The sequence below is a fragment of the Scardinius erythrophthalmus genome (genome assembly GCF_964197995.2).
Source record: "Scardinius erythrophthalmus genome assembly, chromosome: 5".
NCBI classification, from domain to species: Eukaryota; Metazoa; Chordata; class Actinopteri; order Cypriniformes; family Leuciscidae; genus Scardinius; species Scardinius erythrophthalmus.
In genome coordinates this window covers 40787433-40812301 of record NC_138225.1, presented here as the reverse complement: position 1 = coordinate 40812301, position 24869 = coordinate 40787433, and positions in this window count along the sequence as shown.

Genomic DNA, 24869 nt, shown 5'->3' with positions numbered 1-24869 from the left:
CCAGCCCAACAGGAAGTCGGCTATTATGGGTTGTTTGGAAAACGCTTGCTGTGGAATGTGAAATACTCCTCCTAGAAAATTCACCGTGCCCCCTTCAAACTCGGTGTGGATGTAGTCAAGACATTGAGGATGCTAAATTGCGGACGGATTTTTGATATCTCGAACGGTTTGGCTGTGGCGAGGAATCGAATTTATGGCGAGAAAAGAGAAACACGGAAGTGGAATAACTTCTGCATACATTAACTGATCTTGATGAAACTTCAGCAGTGTGTTCGTGGTAAGAGGCCGATCAGATGGATGTAGCTATTGTGAGTCAAAGTTATAGCGCCACCAACTGGCAGCAGGAAGTGTGTCACTTTCAACATGCTTTTGACAAAAGTGGGGGGGTTAGTTTTAACTACAGTAAAGAAAAAATAGTTTGTATATTGTTCTCATCAAGCCGGACAACTTTCTAATTTACATTCAATAGCTCTGGCCATCAGGAAGTCAGATATTTTGGTCTGAATGTGGATTTTTTTGCAAAATCAGCCTCTGAATTTTTAGCCACTCCTCTTAAACTATTTATTTTATTCGTACCAAACTTTTTCAACATGATGAAACTACATTAAATATGCTAAATTGTGAATGGATAATAAATATCTCAAACGGTTTTGCTATGGCAAGGGATTAAATAATGTCCAAAAAGGAAACACTAAAAATCTTCTAAAAATGTAATTATATACCATTTATTTCTATATAAAAGTATACAAATATCACAACTAAACCCATTTTATTCTGTTTTTGCAATTCAAGAAGAATGAAAAAGTTAAAACAGGCTATTTAGTGCTATTTGGTTCAACAAAAAAGCAAACATAGGGCTATACTGCCCTCTTGTGTCCAAAAGGACATCAAAATAGTATATAAAACTTTTTACCAGGTAGGCCAATATTGTATTTAAATATACATGTATTAGGTATGTGTCTGAGGATATTTTCCCACCGGTTAATCGACGTGTGACACGAGTGGGTGCTTTTAAATCGCTAATATAATAGTGTAAGAAAAATAATGATAATGTTGCACACACAAATCACACACATGTGGGAAAGAATGATGCTTTTAAACAACACTAAACCGCCATTAGGTGTCGCCAGGCATCCATCTTAATAAGCGAGTCATTGATTCATTCGTTCAAACGATTCGTTCGAATGAGTCGATCATGATTAAGACAGATGTTTATGGATTGATCATTCAATCTTTGAGTCAACCGATTCGTTAAAAATGCTGAATCGTTCAGTTATGAGAAAACACGTGATGCGTGATGGTTCTGCCGTGATCTTTGTTTAACTATTTTCGCTGCTGAAACAGAACAAAAACAGTCAACATTGCATCTAAAATGTAAGTGACTTAATTGTAACTGTTTATTAACCTGTTGTATGAAATCTAGGGGTGGGAGAAAAAATTTATTCTTAGATGCATCGCGATGCGGACGTGGACGATTCTGAATCGATTCACAAATGTCAAAAAATCGATTCTCTAAAAAAATATTTTTCTAATAACGTAATATTGACGGAAGGCAAAAGGCGGAACTCTAAGCGGACGTGCGTGCAGTCTGTGGCGCGCACATAACAGAGAAGTTTCTTCTGCTCACCAAGGCTGCATTTATTTGATTAAAAATACAAACAAAAACAGTAATATTGTAAAATATTATTCCAATTTAAAACAGCTGCTTTCTATTTTAATATATTTTAAACTGTTATTTATTCCTGTGATCAAAGCTGAGTTTTCAGCATCATTACTCCAGTCGTCACTGTCACATGATCCTTCAGAAATTATTCTAATATGATGATTGATACTCAAGAAACATTCATTATTATTTTAAATGTCGAAAACAGTTGTGTACAGTCTTTGATGAATAGAAAGTTCAAAAGAACAGCATTTATCTGAAATCTAAAGCTTTTGTAACGTTAAACACTACCGCTCAAAAGTTTTGGGTTAGTAATAATTAAAATTTTATTTTTGGGGGAAATAAATAAAATAAATCAGTACTTTTATTTATGAAGGATGAGTTAAACTGATCAACAGTTACAGTAAAGACATTTATAATGTTAAAAATATATATATTTGAAATATATGCTGTTCTTTTGAACTTTACATTCATCAAAGCATTTTGAAAAAAAAAACTGTACACAACTGTTTTCAACATTGAAAATAATAATGAATATTTATTGAGCATCAATCATCATATTAGTATGATTTCTGAAGGATCATGTGACACTGAAGACTGGAGTAATGATGCTGAAAACTCAACTTTGATCACAGAAATGAATTACTATGTAAAATATTTAAAAATTGAAAACAGCTGTTTTAAATTGGAATAATATTTCACAATATTACTGTTTTTGTTTGTATTTTTAATCAATAAATGCAGCCTTGGTGAGCAGAAGACACTTCTCCTAAAAACATAAAAAATCTTACTGACCCCAAACTTTTGAACAATAATATATATATATATATATATATACATATATATGTATGTGTGTGTATGTATGTGTATATATATATATATATATATATATATATATATATATATATATATAAATATAGCTGCGAGCAGCGATTACGGGCCCAAGCCGGCGGTACCGCCACCCCGGTGCCTTTTGGTAACTAAAGGCACCGGGGTTGCGGTACCACCGGCTTGGGCCCGTAATCGCTGCTCGCAGCTATATTTAGGGCCCAAGCCCTGAAAGGGCGAAGGCCCTATTGTTTTCGGTAGGATTATTATTATTATTATTATTATTATTATTTTGTCAACCTTTCGGCCACTTTTGGGGCCCTTAACATGCTCGAAAACTCTTGAAATTTTGCACACAGGTCAGAACCCGCGGCCATCAGGGCCGGGCTGAAGCTGGTACCCGGGCGTGGCAGGGGGGCTCGACAGCGCCCCCTGGAACGGGATCCGAACACTTGTCCATAAATCAGACACGCTTGCATGTAATAATATGAAACTCGGTACACATATAGAACTCATCGGGCCGAACAACTTTCGTGCTCTAAGTTTTACGCCAGCCCAACAGGAAGTCGGCTATTTAGGGTTGTTTGGAAACGCATGCTGTGGAATTTAATGTACTCCTCCTAGGGAATTCATCGATTCGCCTCCAAACTCGGTGTGCATGAAGTCAAGACATTGAGGATGCTAAATTGCGGACGGATTTTTGATATCTCGAACGGTTTGGCCGTGGCGAGGAAACGAATTTATGGCGAAAAAATGAAACAGGAAGTGTGTTATAACTTCTGCATACATTAACTGATCTTGATGAAACTTCAGCAGTGTGTTCGTTGTAAGAGGCCGATCGCACAGATGTGACTATTGTGAGTCAAAGTTATAGCGCCACCAACAGGCAGCAGGAAGTACATCACTATTAAAATGCTTTGAAATCACTGTCTTATTTTTACCAGATTTGCTTCAAACTTTATGTGTACAATGTAGACACACGGCAGATGTAAACCTGTGAAAGGATTATTGATATCTTAGATACTGTTGCCGTGGCAACGCATCAAACTTTAATATTCTTTTTTTATGCTTTTGAGACTCTTAACATACTTGAAATTGCATGAAACTCGACAGACACATCACATTTATTATCCAGTAGACATGTGCAAAGTTTCAGAAACGGGCGTGGTGAGGGGCTCAGTAGCGCCACCTTTAGTCATAAGTGGGGGGGTTAGTTTTATCAACAGCAACAAAACTTGGTATGTGTATTGTTCTCATCAAGACGGACAACTTTCTAATTTACATGAACCATCTCTGACCAACAGGAAGAGAGATATTTTGGTTTGAATGTGGATTTTCTGAAGAATTTTCTCTCCCTCTCTCTGTGTCTGTGTGTGTGTGAGGGGAGGGGGGGATTTGACTATTGCTTTTATATTGTTAATCAAGGTTTCAGGGGCTTTTGGGGTCCTTAACGTGCTCAAAAACTCTTGAAACTTTGCACACAGGTCAGAACCCATGGCCATCAGGGCCGGGCTGATGCTGGTACCCGGGCGTGGCTGGGGGGCTCAACAGCGCCCCCTTGAACGGGGTTCTAAAACTTGGTCCATATATCAAACACGCTTGCATGAATTAATATGAAACTCGGTACACATATAGATCTCATCGGGCCGAACAACTTTACCCCGGTCAAGTTTTACGCCAGCCCAACAGGAAGTCGGCTATTATGGGTTGTTTGGAAAACGCTTGCTGTGGAATGTGAAATACTCCTCCTAGAAAATTCACCGTGTCCCCTTCAAACTCGGTGTGCATGTAGTCAAGACATTGAGGATGCTAAATTGCGGACGGATTTTTGATATCTCGAACGGTTTGGCTGTGGCGAGGAATCGAATTTATGGCGAGAAAAGAGAAACACGGAAGTGGAATAACTTCTGCATACATTAACTGATCTTGATGAAACTTCAGCAGTGTGTTCGTGGTAAGAGGCCGATCAGATGGATGTAGCTATTGTGAGTCAAAGTTATAGCACCACCAACTGGCAGCAGGAAGTGTGTCACTTTCAACATGCTTTTGACAAAAGTGGGGGGGTTAGTTTTAACTACAGTAAAGAAAAAATAGTTTGTATATTGTTCTCATCAAGCCGGACAACTTTCTAATTTACATTCAATAGCTCTGGCCATCAGGATGTCAGATATTTTGGTCTGAATGTGGATTTTTTTGCAAAATCAGCCTCTGAATTTTTAGCCACTCCTCTTAAACTATTTATTTTATTCGTACCAAACTTTTTCAACATGATGAAACTACATTAAATATGCTAAATTGTGAATGGATAATAAATATCTCAAACGGTTTTGCTATGGCGAGGGATTAAATAATGTCCAAAAAGGAAACACTAAAAATCTTCTAAAAATGTAATTATATACCATTTATTTCTATATAATAGTATACAAATATCACAACTAAACCCATTTTATTCTGTTTTTGCAATTCAAGCAGAATGAAAAAGTTAAAACAGGCTATTTAGTGCTATTTGGTTCAACAAAAAAGCAAACATAGGGCTATACTGCCCTCTTGTGTCCAAAAGGACATCAAAATAGTATATAAAACTTTTTACCAGGTAGGCCAATATTGTATTTAAATATACATGTATTAGGTATGTGTCTGAGGATATTTTCCCACCGGTTAATCGACGTGTGACACGTGTGGGTGCTTTTAAATCGCTAATATAATAGTGTAAGAAAAATAATGATAATGTTGCACACACAAATCACACACATGTGGGAAAGAATGATGCTTTTAAACAACACTAAACCGCCATTAGGTGTCACCAGGCATCCTACTTAATAAGCGAGTCATTGATTCATTCGTTCAAACGATTTGTTCGAATGAGTCGATCATGATTAAGACAGATGTTTATGGATTGATCATTCAATCTTTGAGTCAACCGATTCGTTAAAAATGCTGAATCGTTCAGTTATGAGAAAACACGTGATGGTTCTGCCGTGATCTTTGTTTAACTTTTTTCGCTGCTGAAACAGAACAAAAACAGTCAACATTGAATCTAAAATGTAAGTGACTTAATTGTAACTGTTTATTAACCTGTTGTATGAAATCTAGGGGTGGGAGAAAAAATTTATTCTTAGATGCATCGCGATGCGGACGTGGACGATTCTGAATCGATTCACAAATGTCAAAAAATCGATTCTCTAAAAAAATATTTTTCTAATAACGTAATATTGACGGAAGGCAAAAGGCGGAACTCTAAGCGGACGTGCGTGCAGTCTGTGGCGCGCACATAACAGAGAAGTTTCTTCTGCTCACCAAGGCTGCATTTATTTGATTAAAAATACAAACAAAAACAGTAATATTGTAAAATATTATTCCAATTTAAAACAGCTGCTTTCTATTTTAATATATTTTAAACTGTTATTTATTCCTGTGATCAAAGCTGAGTTTTCAGCATCATTACTCCAGTCGTCACTGTCACATGATCCTTCAGAAATTATTCTAATATGATGATTGATACTCAAGAAACATTCATTATTATTTTAAATGTCGAAAACAGTTGTGTACAGTCTTTGATGAATAGAAAGTTCAAAAGAACAGCATTTATCTGAAATCTAAAGCTTTTGTAACGTTAAACACTACCGCTCAAAAGTTTTGGGTTAGTAATAATTAAAATTTTATTTTTTGGGGACATAAATAAAATAAATCAGTACTTTTATTTATGAAGGATGAGTTAAACTGATCAACAGTTACAGTAAAGACATTTATAATGTTAAAAATATATATATTTGAAATATATGCTGTTCTTTTGAACTTTACATTCATCAAAGCATTTTGAAAAAAAAAATCTGTACACAACTGTTTTCAACATTGAAAATAATAATGAATATTTATTGAGCCATCAATCATCATATTAGTATGATTTCTGAAGGATCATGTGACACTGAAGACTGGAGTAATGATGCTGAAAACTCAACTTTGATCACAGAAATGAATTACTTTGTAAAATATTTAAAAATTGAAAACAGCTGTTTTAAATTGGAATAATATTTCACAATATTACTGTTTTTGTTTGTATTTTTAATCAATAAATGCAGCCTTGGTGAGCAGAAGAGACTACAATAATATATATATATATATATATATATATATATATATATATATATATTAGGGCTGTCAAAGTTAGCGCGTTAATAACGCGTTAACGCAAAATCATATTAACGGCACTAATTTTTTTAACGGACGATTAACGCAGCGCGTATTTTCTGTTTGACCCGTGACCCAACCCCTAGTTGGTGAAATGGAGATACACAGTGTTGGCAACTTAGCGACATTGCAGACCCCTTTAGCGATTTTTTTTCCTTCAACAAAGCGCCCAAACCTTATTTAGTTTCTGAGAATATACCGGTACCGCCGGTAGGCTACTGCTCTCTCAGCACGCGCGCCTCTCTCTCTCTCTCTCTCTCTCTCTCTCTCTCTCTCTCTCTCTCTCTCTCTCTCTCTCTCTCTCTCTCTGCGTCTCACGCGGAGGAGCAGCGCTTTAATTCAGTTAAACACAGATATTATGTTGCTTCTCTAATTTTACAAATATAGCCGAAATCAGAGCACGGATATTGTCTTTAGCTTATGTGTATTTGATTTCACCAGACGACGGCTCGATTATCAGAATTTTTGTGCAGATTAACGTCTTGGAAGGGAGAGCTGGTTATGTTTATTTGGTCGCGTTTCAGTCACCATTTCAAATTCATTCCGTTGTTTGACAACAGAAACAGTAAAATATGCGTTTTATTGAGAATTTATTGAGAATTTAGCTTCATCAAAATGGGCACAGAGAGAGACTACAATGTAATAATAAATGCTAAATGTACATTTAGCATTTTCAGAAGAGCTGCCCTGTCATGCAAAAATCTAAACATTTTTGTGTTAGTAAATTGCTCAGTGCAAAGAAAGAGAAGTAATGGGAACCTGGTATTTCTTTGTTCTTTCTACATGTGTCTAATAGACATGAACAAGTTCTTTGAAAAACATCTATGACCTTTGAAACATGTCTCGTCTTCATGCTATATTGACTATGGTTTCAATAATAAACATACATTTGCATAAAGCATCTATATTTATCCATGCCCACGTTGATTAGAGAATTACAAACTTGAAAAGTATTAATTTAAGGTATATTTAGAACAAATAAAAAATGTGCGATTAAATGCGATTAATCGCGAGTTAACTCATGACAATCATGCGATTAATCGCGATTAAAATTTTTAATCGATTGACAGCCCTAATATATATATATAAATATAGCTGCAAGCAGCGATGGAGGGCCAAAGCCGGCGGTACCGCCACCCCGGTGCCTTTAGGTAACTAAAGGCACCGGGGTTGCGGTGCCACCGGCTTGGGCCCGTAATCGCTGCTCGCAGCTATATTTAGGGCCCAAGCCCTGAAAGGGCGAAGGCCCTATTGTTTTCGGTAGGATTATTAGGGCCCAAGCCCTGAAAGGGCGAAGAGCCCTTATGTTTCCGGTAGGATTATTTATTATTATTATTAGGGCCCAAGCCCTGAAAGGGCGAAGGCCCTATTGTTTTCGTAAGGATTATTTTTTTTTTTTTTCTTCATTATTTTTTTTTTGCCTTTTTGCCACTTTTGGGGCCCTTAACATGCTCAAAAACTCTTGAAATTTTGCACACACGTCAGAACCTGCGGCCATCAGGGCCGGGCTGAAGCTGGTACCGGGGCGTGGCAGGGGGGCTCGACAGCGCCCCCTGGAATGGGGTCCGAAAACTTGGTCCATAAATCAAACACGCTTGCATGTAATAATATGAAACTCATTACACATATAGATCTCATCGGGCCGAACAACTTTCGTGCTCTAAGTTTTACAAAAGCCCAACAGGAAGTTGGTTATTATACGTTGTTTGGAAAACGCATACAATGGAATGTGAAATACTCCTCCTAGGGATTTCATCCGATCGCCACCAAACTCGGTGAGAATAAAGTCAAGACATTGAGGATCAATTCTTGCGAACAGATTTTTGATATCTCGAACGGTTTGGCCGTGGCGAGGAAACGAATTTATGGCGAATAATGGGACACAGGAAGTGTGTTATAACTTCTGCATACATTGACTGATCTTGATGAAACTTCAGCAGTGTATTCGTTGTAAGAGGCCGATCACATGGATGTGACTATTGTGAGTCAAAGTTATAGCGCCACCAACTGGCAGCAGGAAGTGTGTCACTTTCAAAATGCTTTGAAATCTCCCTCTTACTTTTACCCGATTTGCTTCAAACTTTATGTGTATAATGTAAACACACGGCAGATGTAGACCTGTGAAAGGATTATTGATATCTTAGATACTGTTGCCGTGGCAACGCATCAAATTTTAATATTCTTTTCGGATGCGTTTGAGACTCTTAGCATGCTTGAAATTGGATGAAACTCGACAGACACATAACACTTATTAGCCAGTAGACATGTGAAAAGATTCAGAAACGGGCGTGGCAGGGGGGCTCAACAGCGCCCTCTTGAACAGGGTCTGAAAACTTGGTCCATATATCAAACACGCTTGCATGAATTAATATGAAACTCGGTACACATATAGATTTCATCGGGCCGAACAACTTTCCCTCTGTCAAGTTTCACGCCAGCCCAACAGGAAGTCGGCTATTATGGGTTGTTTGGAAAACGCTTGCTGTGGAATGTGATGTACTCCTCCTAGAGAATTCATTCAATCACCTCCAAACTCAGTCAGCATGAAGTCAAGACATTGAGAATGCTAAATTGCGGACGGATTTTTGATATCTCGAACGGTTTGGCCGTGGCGAGGAAACAAATTTATGGCGAGAAAAGAGAGGAGACGAAGTGTTATAACTTCTGCATACATTAACTGATCTTGATGAAACTTTAGCAGTATGTTCGTGGTAAGAGGCCGATCAGATGGATGTAACTATTGTGAGTCAAAGTTATAGCGCCACCAACTGGCAGCAGGAAGTGTGTCACTTTCAACATGCGTTTGACAAAAGTGGGTGGGTTAGTTTTACCAACAGTTACAAAAATCAGTATATATATTGGTCTCACCGAGCCGGACAACTTTCTAATTTACAGTTATTAGCTCAGAGCAAAAGGAAGTCAGATATTTTGGTTTGAATGTGGATTTTTTGGATATTTCAGACTCTGAGTTTTTGAGCTACTCTTCCTAACTGTTTTATTTTATTCACACCAAACTTTTTCAAAATGATAAAGATACATTAAAGATGCTAAATTGTGAACGGATATTAAACATCTCAAACGGTTTTGCTATAGTGAGGGACTAAAGTAAAGTAACACTTAAAGCCTCATCTTCTAAAAATGTAATTAAACACCATTTATTTCTATATAAAAGTATAAAAATATCACAACTAAACCCATTTTATTCTTTTTTTTTTCAATTTAATAAATATTTATAAGTTTAAAAATAGTAATTGTACTATTTAGTCCCATAAAAGTCAAGTCATACATAGGGCTATACTGCCCTCTTGTGTTCAAAATCAGGTAGGCCTATTGTATCTACATAAAAATATACTAGGTATGTGACGGTGAGAATATTTTACCACCGGTTAATCGACGTGTGACACCGCTGGAGGCTTTTGAATCGCCAACTTAAAAACGAAAGTAAAATATGTTCGTCCACACTGACATTGATAGTGGTTGAGCGAGCGTTTCAAATGAATTCCTATGGAAGTAGGAATTAACTGAAAAACGTTCACTCTGTTCTGCTCGTTCCTCGCCGTGGATGCGCACCGTTATGAATGCCCGTGCAGCCATGAGCATTTTAGTTTAATTTTAAAATTAGCGCCTTTCGGGGGTTGATTGCTTGAAATTATTTTACAAAAGCACAATGTTGTGTTTTATTGCAACTGTACACAAATATAAGTTAACACTTTGCAGTTTGAATGTCGTCCTGTATAATGACAGAGTATGTTTTTATGTGTCCACTGTTCAATCGCGCCCACACCACACACACACACCCACCCACACACACACGGTTTACTATCTTTGTGGGGACTCTCCATAGATTTAATGATTTTTATACTGTACAAACTGTATATTTTATTTCCTTACACTAACCCTACCCCTAAACCTACCCATCACTGAAAACTTTCTGCATTTTTACATTTCCAAAAAAAACTCATTCTGTATGATTTATAAGCTTGTTTACCCATTGGGACCTCTATTTAGGTCCCCACTGTGACACGAGTCCCCATGAGTCTGTGTGCATTCAGGTTGAAGTCCCCACCGGGATAGAAAAACATGAACACACACACACACACACACACACACACACACACACACACACACACACACACACACACACACACACACACACACACACACACACACACACACACACACACACACACACACAACACACATTCCAGCATTGCAATCTTGACATCGCAGCCTGTTCATTATAGCCTTAATAAAATATAATAATAAAATAGTTAACCTAACATATAAAAATTACACTGCTCTAAATAGTCAGTAGTACAATTCGTACATTCACAGTAAGCACCGCTCCACTGTGATGTTTCAAGCACATTTTTGCGCGTGTGAAGAGGATGATTTTTTCTGTCGATATTGGAACACGAGTGAAGAACAAAGCCTATAATAAAGAATAGTTTAGCATCCAAATACATCGCAAATGCTGAAACATTTTGATTCTAATGAGAGGGTTACGTGAGCCCAACAGTGCTTACTTTCGTTTTAATTTTTACATTAAATTTAAAAGATTTGTTGTGGGATATTTTGAGTGTATCATAAAATCAGAATAAGGTAATAAGGTTTCTGTCTTATATATATATATATATATATATTAGGGCTGTCAAAGTTAGCGCGTTAATAACGCGTTAACGCAAAATCATATTAACGGCACTAATTTTTTTAACGCGCTATTAACGCAGCGCGTATTTTCTGTTTGACCCGTGGCCCAACCCCTAGTTGGAGAAATGGAGATACACAGTGTTGCCAACTTAGCGACACTGCAGACCCCTTTAGCGATTTTTTCCCTTCAAAAAAGCGCCCAAACCATATTTAGTTTGTGAGAATCTACCGGTACCGCCGGTCGTATACTGCTCTCCCAGCACGCGCGCACCCCTCTCTCTCTCTCTCTCTCTCTCTCTCTCTCTCTCTCTCTCTCTCTCTCTCTCTCTCTCTCTCTCTCTCTCTCTCTCTCTCTCTCTCTCTCTCTCTCTCTCTCTCTCTCTCTCTCTCTCTCTCTCTCTCTCTCTCTCTCTCGCGCGCGCGCGCTGAGAGCTGGTTATGTCTTAATGGGTCGCGTTTCAGTCACTATTTCATATTCATTCCGTTGTTTGACAACAGAAACAGTAAAATATACCAATGAAAACAGTTTTATTGAGAATTTAGCTTCATCAAAATGGGCATAGAGAGAGACACACTAATGTAATAATAAATAATAAATGTACATTTAGCATTTTCAGAAGAGCTGCCCTGTCATGCAAAAATCTCAACATGTTTGTGTTAGTGAATTGCTCAGTGCAAAGAAAGAGAAGTAATGGGAACCTGGTATTTCTTTGTTCTTTCTATATGTGTCTAATAGACATGAACAAGTTCTTTGAAAAACATCTATGACCTTTGAAATATGTCTCGTCTTCATGCTCTATGTTGACTATGGTTTCAATAATAAACATACATTTGCATAAAGCATCCATATTTATCCATGCCCATGTTGATTAGAGTATAACAAACTTGAAAAGTATTAATTTAAGGTACATTTAGAACAAATAAAAAACTTGTGATTAATCGCGAGTTAACTCATGGACAATCATGCGATTAATCGCGATTAAATTTTTTAATCGATTGACAGCCCTAATATATATATATATATATATATATATATATATATATATATATATATATATATATATATATATATAATATATATATAAATATAGCTGCGAGCAGCGATGAAGGGCCAAAGCCGGTGGCACCGCCACCCCGGTGCCTTTATGTAACTAAAGGCACCAGGGTGGCGGTGCCACCGGCTTGGGCCCGTAATCGCTGCTCGCAGCTATATTTATATATATATTTTATATATATATTTATTATTATTTTGTCAACCTTTTGGGCACTTTTGGGGCCCTTAACATGCTCAAAAACTCTTGAAATTTTGCACACACATCAGAACCTGCGGCCATCAGGGCCGGACTGAAGCTGGTACCCGGGCGTGGCACGGGGGCTCGACAGCGCCCCCTGGAATGGTGTCCGAAAACTTGGTCTATAAATCAAACACGCTTGTATATAATAATATGAAACTCAGTACACATATAGATCTCATCGGGCCGAACAACTTTCGTGCTCTAAGTTTTACACCAGCCCAACAGGAAGTCAACTATTATGGGTTGTTTGAAAAACGCATCCTCTGGAATTTGAAATACTCCTCCTAGAATATTCGTCCAATCACAACCAAACTCGGTGTGCATGAAGTCAAGACATTGAGGATGCTAAATTGCGGACGGATTTTTGATATCTCGAACGGTTTGGCCGTGGCGAGGAAACGAATTTATGGCGATTAATGGGACACAGGAAGTGTGTTATAACTTCTGCATACATTAACTGATCTTGATGAAACTTTCGCAGTGTGTTTGTTGTAAGAGGCCGATCACAAGGATGTGACTACTTTGAGTCAAAGTTATAGCGCCACCAACTGGCAGCAGGAAGTGTGTCACTTTCAAAATGCTTTGAAGTCACCCTCTTAATTTTACACGATTTGCTTCAAACTTTATGTGTATAATGTAAACACACGGCAGATGTAGACCTGTGAAAGGATTATTGATATCTTAGATACTGTTGCCGTGGCAACGCATCAAATTTTAATATTTTTTTCGGATGCGTTTGAGACTCTTAACATGCTTGAAATTGGATGAAACTCGACAGACACATAACACTTATTAGCCAGTAGACATGTGAAAAGTTTCAGAAATGGGCGTGGCAGGGGGGCTCAACAGCGCCCTCTTGAACAGGGTCTGAAAACTTGGTCCATATATCAAACACGCTTGCATGAATTAATATGAAACTCGGTACACATATAGATTTCATGGGGCCGAACAACTTTCCCTCTGTCAAGTTTCACGCCAGCCCAACAGGAAGTCGGCTATTATGGGTTGTTTGGAAAACGCTTGCTGTGGAATGTGATGTACTCCTCCTAGAGAATTCATTCAATCACCTCCAAACTCAGTCAGCATGAAGTCAAGACATTGAGGATGCTAAATTGCGAACGGATTTTTGATATCTCGAACGGTTTGGCTGTGGCGAGGAATCGAATTTATGGCGAGAAAAGAGAAACACGAAGTGGAATAACTTCTGCATACATTAACTGATCTTGATGAAACTTCAGCAGTGTGTTCGTGGTAAGAGGCCGATCAGATGGATGTAGCTATTGTGAGTCAAAGTTATAGCGCCACCAACTGGCAGCAGGAAGTGTGTCACTTTCAACATGCTTTTGACAAAAGTGGGGGGGTTAGTTTTAACTACAGTAAAGAAAAAATAGTTTGTATATTGTTCTCATCAAGCCGGACAACTTTCTAATTTACATTCAATAGCTCTGGCCATCAGGAAGTCAGATATTTTGGTCTGAATGTGATTTTTTTTGCTAAATCAGCCTCTGAATTTTTAGCCACTCCTCTTAAACTATTTATTTTATTCGTACCAAACTTTTTCAACATGATGAAACTACATTAAATATGCTAAATTGTGAATGGATAATAAATATCTTAAACGGTTTTGCTATGGCGAGGGATTAAAGTAATGTCCAAAAAGGAAACACTAAAAATCTTCTAAAAATGTAATTATATACCATTTATTTCTATATAAAAGTATACAAATATCGAACTAAACCCATTTTATTCTGTTTTTGCAATTCAAGAAGAATGAAAAAGTTAAAACAGGCTATTTAGTGCTATTTGGTTCAACAAAAAAGCAAACATAGGGCTATACTGCCCTCTTGTGTCCAAAAGGACATCAAAATAGTATATAAAACTTTTTACCAGGTAGGCCAATATTGTATTTAAATATACATTTATTAGGTATGTGTCTGAGGATATTTTCCCACCGGTTAATCGACGTGTGACACGAGTGGGTGCTTTTAAATCGCTAATATAATAGTGAAAGAAAAATAATGATAATGTTGCACACACAAATCACACACATGTGGGAAAGAATAAACAACACTAAACCGCCATTAGGTGTCGCCAGGCATCCATCTTAATAAGCGAGTCATTGATTCATTCGTTCAAACGATTCGTTCGAATGAGTCGATCATGATTAAGACAGATGTTTATGGATTGATCATTCAATCTTTGAGTCAACCGATTCGTTAAAAATGCTGAATCGTTCAGTTATGAGAAAACACGTGATAAGTGATGGTTCTGCCGTGATCTTTGTTTAACTATTTTCGCTGCTGAAACAGAACAAAAACAGTCAACATTGCATCTAAAATGTAAGTGACTTAATTGTAACTGTTTATTTGTATGAAATCTAGGGGTGGGAGAAAAAAATTATTCTTAGATGCATCGCGATGCGGACGTGGACGATTCTGAATCGATTCACAAATGTCAAAAAATCGATTCTCTAAAAAAATATTTTTCTAATAACGTAATATTGACGGAAGGCAAAAGGCGGAACTCTAAGCGGACGTGCGTGCAGTCTGTGGCGCGCACATAACAGAGAAGTTTCTTCTGCTCACCAAGGCTGCATATATTTGATTAAAAATACAAACAAAAACAGTAATATTGTAAAATATTATTCCAATTTAAAACAGCTGCTTTCTATTTTAATATATTTTAAACTGTTATTTATTCCTGTGATCAAAGCTGAGTTTTCAGCATCATTACTCCTGTCGTCACTGTCACATGATCCTTCAGAAATTATTCTAACATGATGATTGATACTCAAGAAACATTCATTATTATTTTAAATGTCGAAAACAGTTGTGTACAGTCTTTGATGAATAGAAAGTTCAAAAGAACAGCATTTATCTGAAATCTAAAGCTTTTGTAACGTTAAACACTACCGCTCAAAAGTTTTGGGTTAGTAATAATTAAAATTTTATTTTTGGGGTAAATAAATAAAATAAATCAGTACTTTTATTTATGAAGGATGAGTTAAACTGATCAACAGTTACAGTAAAGACATTTATTAATGTTAAAAATATATATATTTGAAATATATGCTGTTCTTTTGAACTAACATTCATCAAAGCATTTTGAAAAAAAAAATCTGTACACAACTGTTTTCAACATTGAAAATAATAATGAATATTTATTGAGCATCAATCATCATATTAGTATGATTTCTGAAGGATCATGTGACACTGAAGACTGGAGTAATGATGCTGAAAACTCAACTTTGATCACAGAAATGAATTACTATGTAAAATATTTAAAAATTGAAAACAGCTGTTTTAAATTGGAATAATATTTCACAATATTACTGTTTTTGTTTGTATTTTTAATCAATAAATGCAGCCTTGGTGAGCAGAAGAGACTTCTCCTAAAAACATTAAAAATCTTACTGACCCCAAACTTTTGAACAATAATATATATATATATATATATATATATATATATATATATATATATATATATATATATATATATATATATATATATACATATATATGTATGTGTGTGTATGTATGTATATATATATATATATATATATATATATATATATATATATATATATATATATATATATATATAAATATAGCTGCGAGCAGCGATGGAGGGCCCAAGCCGGCGGTACCGCCACCCCGGTGCCTTTAGGTAACTAAAGGCACCGGGGTTGCGGTGCCACCGGCTTGGGCCCGTAATCGCTGCTCGCAGCTATATTTATTATTATTATTATTATTATTATTATTTTGTCAACCTTTCGGGCACTTTTGGGGCCCTTAACATGCTCGAAAACTCTTGAAACTTTGCACACAGGTCAGAACCCGCGGCCATCAGGGTCGGGCTGAGGCTGGTACCCGGGCGTGGCAGGGGGGCTCGACAGCGCCCCCTGGAACGGGATCCGAACACGTGTCCATAAATCAAACACGCTTGCATGTAATAATATGAAACTCGGTACACATATAGATCTCATCGGGCCAAACAACTTTCGTGCTCTAAGTTTTACACCAGCCCAACAGGAAGTCGGCTATTTAGGGTTGTTTGGAAACGCATGCTGTGGAATTTAATGTACTCCTCCTAGAGAATTCATCCAATCTCCTCCAAACTCGGTCAGCATGAAGTCAAGACATTGAGGATGCTAAATTGCGGACGGATTTTTGATATCTCGAACGGTTTGGCCGTGGCGAGGAAACGAATTTATGGCGAAAAAATGAAACAGGAAGTGTGTTATAACTTCTGCATACATTAACTGATCTTGATGAAACTTCAGCAGTGTGTTCGTTGTAAGAGGCCGATCGCACAGATGTGACTATTGTGAGTCAAAGTTATAGCGCCACCAACATGCAGCAGGAGGTACATCACTATTAAAATGCTTTGAAATCACTGTCTTATTTTTACCAGATTTGCTTCAAACTTTATGTGTACAATGTAGACACACGGCAGATGTAAACCTGTGAAAGGATTATTGATATCTTAGATACTGTTGCCGTGGCAACGCATGAAACTTTAATATTCTTTTTTTATGCTTTTGAGACTCTTAACATACTTGAAATTGCATGAAACTCGACAGACACATCACATTTATTAGCCCGTAGACATGTGCAAAGTTTCAGAAACGGGCGTGGTGAGGGGCTCAGTAGCGCCACCTTTAGTCATAAGTGGGGGGGTTAGTTTTATCAACAGCAACAAAACTTGGTATGTGTATTGTTCTCATCAAGACGGACAACTTTCTAATTTACATGATCTATCTCCGACCAACAGGAAGAGAGATATTTTGGTTTCAATGTGGATTTTCTGAAGAATTTTCTCTCCCTCTCTCTGTGTCTCTGTGTGTGTGAGGGGAGGGGGGATTTGACTATTGCTTTTATATTGTTAATCAAGGTTTCAGGGGCTTTTGGGGCCCTTAACATGCTCAAAAACTCTTGAAACTTTGCACACAAGTCAGAACCCCCTGCCATCAGGGACGGGCTGAAGCTGGTACCCGGGCGTGGCAGGGGGGCTCAACAGCGCCCCCTTGAAAGGGGTCCCAAAACCTGGTCCATAGATCAAACACGCTTGCATGAATTAATATGAAACTCGGTACACATATAGATCTCATCGGGCCGAACAACTTTCCCCCAGTCAAGTTTTACGCCAGCCCAACAGGAAGTCGGCTATTATGGGTTGTTTGGAAAACGCTTGCTGTGGAATGCGAAGTACTTCTCCTAGAGAATTCATCCAATCCCCACCAAACTCGGTGTGCATTAAGTCAAGACATTGAGGATTCTAAATTGCGGACGGATTTTTGATATCTCGAACGGTTTGGCCGTGGCGAGGAAACGAAATGATGGCGAGAAAAGAGAAACACGAAGTGGTATAACTTCTGCATACATTAACTGATCTTCATGAAACTTCACCAGTGTGTTCGTGGTAAGAGGCCGATCAGATGGATGTAACTATTGTGAGCCAAAGTTATAGCGCCACCAACTGGCAGAAGGAAGTGTGTCACTTTCAACATGCTTTTGACAAAAGTGGGGGGGTTAGTTTTACCAACAGTTCCAAAAATCAGTATATATATTGGTCTCATCGAGTCAGACAACTTTCTAATTTACAGTTATTAGCTCAGAGCAAAAGGAAGTCAGATATTTTGGTTTGAATGTGGATTTTTTGGATATTTCAGACTCTGAGTTTTTATCTACTCTTCCTAACTGGTTTATTTTATTCACACCAAACTTTTTCAAAATGATGAAAATACATTAACCCTCTGGAGTCTGAGGTGTTTTCTGGGCACTGGAGGTGTTCTGACATGCTCTGACATTTGTGCTTTTTTCAGTTATTTATAAACATGTTAATGGCAAAGGTGTAAATTCACTCTATATAGCACAAACAGGGCTACCAAAATATGTGATCACCATGCATGTATATTTTTTTATTTTTAAGAGAATAATGCTTATGCGTGGTTATTGAAAAAATTAAAAATGAAAGTTGCTGAAAGAAGACCTCAAAACTCATAATAAATATGCATGAATAAGACTTTTGAGAAATGGATGTTCTTCCTTCGAGTTCTGGCTTCAAAATTATGTGAAAATAGTCTTGCTTTATCGTTCAGATAAAACAATACATTGATTTAAATTGATGTAAAACAGGTTTTGCTTGGAAAGCCATTATGCGAGTGGGCGTGAACGAGGAGTGGTTTACACCTTGGAATACAAAATGTCCCACCCATTATGCATAATGACTCTGCATAATTAGCCATTCATTCAGGTGTGACTCTGACTGACTGAGCCACAATGCAAGGACAAAAAATTAGAAGAAGACTTATATTGACCATTTAAGATTTTGCTTACATCTATCTTGTAAATATGTTTTGCTATTTTATTAAAAAGGTTACAATTACAACAATAATTAAAATTTCAACAATATTTCAAGTGTACTCTTTCTTTGTAAAAAAAAAAAAGATTATAGGCCTACATTTTAGGCCTATCTATGTATTCATTAGTTTGAATATAGCCAAAATTGGAACAGCTAACATCTTAGTTGATGACTTTATTTTATATATATATATATATATATATATATATATATATATATATATATATATATATATATAATTGCTAAACAAAAGCTTATTTTATATATTCAGTATATTCTACAGTAAAAACTGTACTCAAATCTATTCAACAAAATGTTGTCTTTCATATTTCGCCTGACTGTAATGTTGTTTTTATGAAATATTAGGGCATACAAATGTTAATTTGCAGTTTAATACGTATTGCTTATACAAATAGCCTACATTTTATTTCAACACATTTCAGTCGATTTTTACTCATCTCAGGAGGCTATAGTAATACAGTTTGCTAAAACATCATCATTCATTCACACACGCGATTTAAATTTAAACTGTCTTTTTGCGAGCTGTGGTAAACAGCGCGCATCTCTGCCGTTCATTCATCAAAAACAGAAACCCGATTCACGTGAGAGGAAAAAAAAACTTACAGTATTCCTCAGCTCGCTCCTCGATATACCCGCACTTCTGAGGTAGGCTACTTTTTTCATCAAAAGCTTATGTGGCAGTATATTCTACAGTAAAAACTGTACTCAAATCTAGTCAACAAAATGTTGTCTTTCATATTTCGCCTGACTGTAACGTTGTTTTTATGAAATATTAGGACATATAAAATTGCAGTTTAATACGTATTGCTACGTACAAATACGTACAAATAGCCTACATTTTATTTCAACATATTTCAGTCGATTTTTACTCATAGTAATACAGTTTGCTAAAACATCCTCATTCATTCACACACGCGATTTAAATTTAAACTGTCTTTTTGCGAGCTGTGGTAAACAGCGCGCATAAAAAAACTTACAGTATTCCTCAGCTCGCTCCTCGATATATACCCGCACTTCTGAGGTACTTTTTTCATTATTGTTATTGCTCACAGCGCTGCTGAGACGGTGTTAAAGTAATGATCTGAATAAACTGATATGTGGGCGTTCACAGGTTTGCTTGGATTGCCTCATTCATTTGCGTTTGAATAGTGCGCGCTCTCCGTAGGCGGAGTCACATTACATTTGAATTAGCTCTAATGAGGTCGACTGGAATCGCTCTCTTTTAATACAGATTTCACAACATGAGAATATTTGTTTTTTATATAAATTACTTCATTTAAGAGAAGAGAATTCAAGCTTCATGCCTGTATGTCTGTTTGCCTGTTTGACTGAGTATTCGCTGAGTTATTGTTCATTTTCGGACGCGTTTCAGAATGGACGACACTGGCAGATAGAAGGCAGAACTCGCATCACGTTTATTTTTCTTTATTTGGCAAAAAGCACAACACTTTGTTTTTATTGTGAGTATACACAAAAATAATACACATTTAACAGAATCGATTGATGTATGAAACTTGTTTTGTAAAATCAAAGTCAAAAGAGTATTTTGGGTCTCAATTCAACTCATAAGGAAAAAAGCGAGCAGATCACGCCGGCGTGATCTCCGACCTCTGAGGGTTAAAGATGCTAAATTGTGAACGGATATTAAACATCTCAAACGGTTTTGCTATAGTGAGGGACTAAAGTAATGTACAAAAAGGAAACTAAAAGCCTCATCTTCTAAACATGTAATTAAAAAACATTTATTTCTATATAAAAGTATACAAATATCACAACTAAACCCATTTTATTCTTTTTTTTTCAATTTAATAATTATTTATAAGTTTAAAAATAGTAATTGTACTATTTAGTCCCATAAAAGTCAAGTCATACATAGGGCTATACTGTCCTCTTGTGTTCAAAATCAGGTAGGCCTATTGTATCTACATAAAAATATACTAGGTTTGTGACGTTGAGAATATTTTACCACTGGTTAATCGATGTGTGACACCGCTGGGGGCTTTTGAATCGCCAACTTAAAAACGAAAGTAAAATATGCTCGTCCGCACTGACATTGATAGTGGTTGAGCGAGCTTTTCAAATGAATTCCTATGGAAGTAGGAATTAACTGAAAAACGTTCACTCTGTTCTGCTCGTTCCTCGCCGTGGATGCGCACCGTTATGAATGCCCGTGCAGCCATGAGCATTTTAGTTTAATTTTAAAATGAGCACCTTTCGGGGGGTGGATTGCTTGAAATTATTTTACAAAAGCACAATGTTGTGTTTCACTGCGACTGTACACAAATATAAGTTAACACTTTGCAGTTTGAATGTCGTCCTGTATAATGACGGAGTATGTTTTTATGTGTCCACTGTTCAATCGCGTCCACGCCACACACACACGGTTTACTATCTTTGTGGGGACTCTCCATAGACTTAATGGTTTTATACTGTACAAACTGTATATTCTATCTCCTCACACTAACCCTACCCCTAAACCTACCTATCCCAGAAAACTTTCTGCATTTTTACATTTCCAAAAAAACTCATTCTGTATGATTTATAAGCTTGTTTACCCATGGGGACCTCTATTTAGGTCCCCACTGTGACATGAGTCCCCATGAGTCTGTGTGCATTCAGGTTGAAGTCCCCACCGGGATAGAAAAACATGAACACACATACACACACACACACACACACACACACACACACACACACACACACACACACACACACACACACACACACACACACATTCCAGCATCGCAGCCTGTTCATTATAGCATTAATAAAATATAATAATAAAATAGTTAACCTAACATATAAAAATTACACTGCTCTAAATAGTCAGTAGTACAATTCGTACATTCACAGTAAGCACCGCTCCACTGTGATGTTTCAAGCACATTTTTGCGCGTGTGAAGAGGATGATTTTTTCCGTCGATATTGGAACACGAGCGAAGAACAAAGCCTATAATAAAGAATAGTTTAGCATCCAAATACATCGCAAATGCTGAAACATTTTGATTCTAATGAGAGGGTTACGTGAGCCCAACAGTGCTTACTTTCGTTTTTATTTTTACATTAAATTTAAAAAATTTGTTGTGGAATATTTTGAGTGTATCATAAAATCAGAATAAGGTAATAAGGTTTCTGTCTTTTATATATATATATAAATATAGCTGTGAGCAGCGATGAAGGGCCAAAGCCGGTGGCACCGACACCCCGGTGCCTTTAGGTAACTAAAGGCAACAGGGTTGCGGTGCCACCGGCTTGGGCCCGTAAACGCTGCTCGCAGCTATATTTTATTAGGGCCCAAGCCCTGAAAGGGCGAAGGCCCTATTGTTTCCGGTAGGATTATTATTATTATTATTATTATTAGGGCCCAAGCCCTGAAAGGGCGAAGGCCCTATTGTTTTCGGTAGGATTATTATTATTATTATTATTATTATTATTATTTTGTCAACCTTTCGGCCACTTTTGGGGCCCTTAACATGCTCGAAAACTCTTGAAATTTTGCACACAGGTCAGAACCCGCGGCCATCAGGGCCGGACTGAAGCTGGTACCCGGGCGTGGCAGGGGGGCTCGACAGCGCCCCCTGGAACGGGATCCGAACACTTGTCCATAAATCAGACACGCTTGCATGTAATAATATGAAACTCGGTACACATATAGATCTCATCGGGCCGAACAACTTTCGTGCTCTAAGTTTTACGCCAGCCCAACAGGAAGTCGGCTATTTAGGGTTGTTTGGAAACGCATGCTGTGGAATTTAATGTACTCCTCCTAGGGAATTCATCGATTTGCCTCCAAACTCGGTGTGCATGAAGTCAAGACATTGAGGATGCTAAATTGCGGACGGATTTTTGATATCTCGAAAGGTTTGGCCGTGGCGAGGAAACGAATTTATGGCGAAAAAATGAAACAGGAAGTGTGTTATAACTTCTGCATACATTAACTGATCTTGATGAAACTTCAGCAGTGTGTTCGTTGTACGAGGCCGATCGCACAGATGTGACTATTGTGAGTCAAAGTTATAGCGCCACCAACAGGCAGCAGGAAGTACATCACTATTAAAATGCTTTGAAATCACTGTCTTATTTTTACCAGATTTGCTTCAAACTTTATGTGTACAATGTAGACACACGGCAGATGTAAACCTGTGAAAGGATTATTGATATCTTAGATACTGTTGCCGTGGCAACGCATCAAACTTTAATATTCTTTTTTTATGCTTTTGAGACTCTTAACATACTTGAAATTGCATGAAACTCGACAGACACATCACATTTATTATCCAGTAGACATGTGCAAAGTTTCAGAAACGGGCGTGGTGAGGGGCTCAGTAGCGCCACCTTTAGTCATAAGTGGGGGGGTTAGTTTTATCAACAGCAACAAAACTTGGTATGTGTATTGTTCTCATCAAGACGGACAACTTTCTAATTTACATGAACCATCTCCGACCAACAGGAAGAGAGATATTTTGGTTTGAATGTGGATTTTCTGAAGAATTTTCTCTCCCTCTCTCTGTGTCTGTGTGTGTGTGAGGGGAGGGGGGGATTTGACTATTGCTTTTATATTGTTAATCAAGGTTTCAGGGGCTTTTGGGGTCCTTAACGTGCTCAAAAACTCCTGAAACTTTGCACACAGGTCAGAACCCATGGCCATCAGGGCCGGGCTGAAGCTGGTACCCGGGCGTGGCTGGGGGGCTCAACAGCGCCCCCTTGAACGGGGTTCTAAAACTTGATCCATATATCAAACACGCTCGCATGAATTAATATGAAACTCGGTACACATATAGATCTCATCGGGCCGAACAACTTTACCCCTGTCAAGTTTTACGCCAGCCCAACAGGAAGTCGGCTATTATGGGTTGTTTGGAAAACGCTTGCTGTGGAATGTGAAATACTCCTCCTAGAAAATTCACCGTGTCCCCTCCAAACTCGGTGTGCATGTAGTCAAGACTTTGAGGATGCTAAATTGCGGACGGATTTTTGATATCTCGAACGGTTTGGCTGTGGCGAGGAATCGAATTTATGGCGAGAAAAGAGAAACACGGAAGTGGAATAACTTCTGCATACATTAACTGATCTTGATGAAACTTCAGCAGTGTGTTCGTGGTAAGAGGCCGATCAGATGGATGTAGCTATTGTGAGTCAAAGTTATAGCGCCACCAACTGGCAGCAGGAAGTGTGTCACTTTCAACATGCTTTTGACAAAAGTGGGGGGGTTAGTTTTAACTACAGTAAAGAAAAAATAGTTTGTATATTGTTCTCATCAAGCCGGACAACTTTCTAATTTACATTCAATAGCTCTGGCCATCAGGAAGTCAGATATTTTGGTCTGAATGTGATTTTTTTTGCAAAATCAGCCTCTAAATTTTTAGCCACTCCTCTTAAACTATTTATTTTATTCGTACCAAACTTTTTCAACATGATGAAACTACATTAAATATGCTAAATTGTGAATGGATAATAAATATCTCAAACGGTTTTGCTATGGCGAGGGATTAAATAATGTCCAAAAAGGAAACACTAAAAATCTTCTAAAAATGTAATTATATACCATTTATTTCTATATAAAAGTATACAAATATCACAACTAAACCCATTTATTCTGTTTTTGCAATTCAAGAAGAATGAAAAAGTTAAAACAGGCTATTTATTGCTATTTGGTTCAACAAAAAAGCAAACATAGGGCTATACTGCCCTCTTGTGTCCAAAAGGACATCAAAATAGTATATAAAACTTTTTACCAGGTAGGCCAATATTGTATTTAAATATACATGTATTAGGTATGTGTCTGAGGATATTTTCCCACCGGTTAATCGACGTGTGACACGAGTGGGTGCTTTTAAATCGCTAATATAATAGTGTAAGAA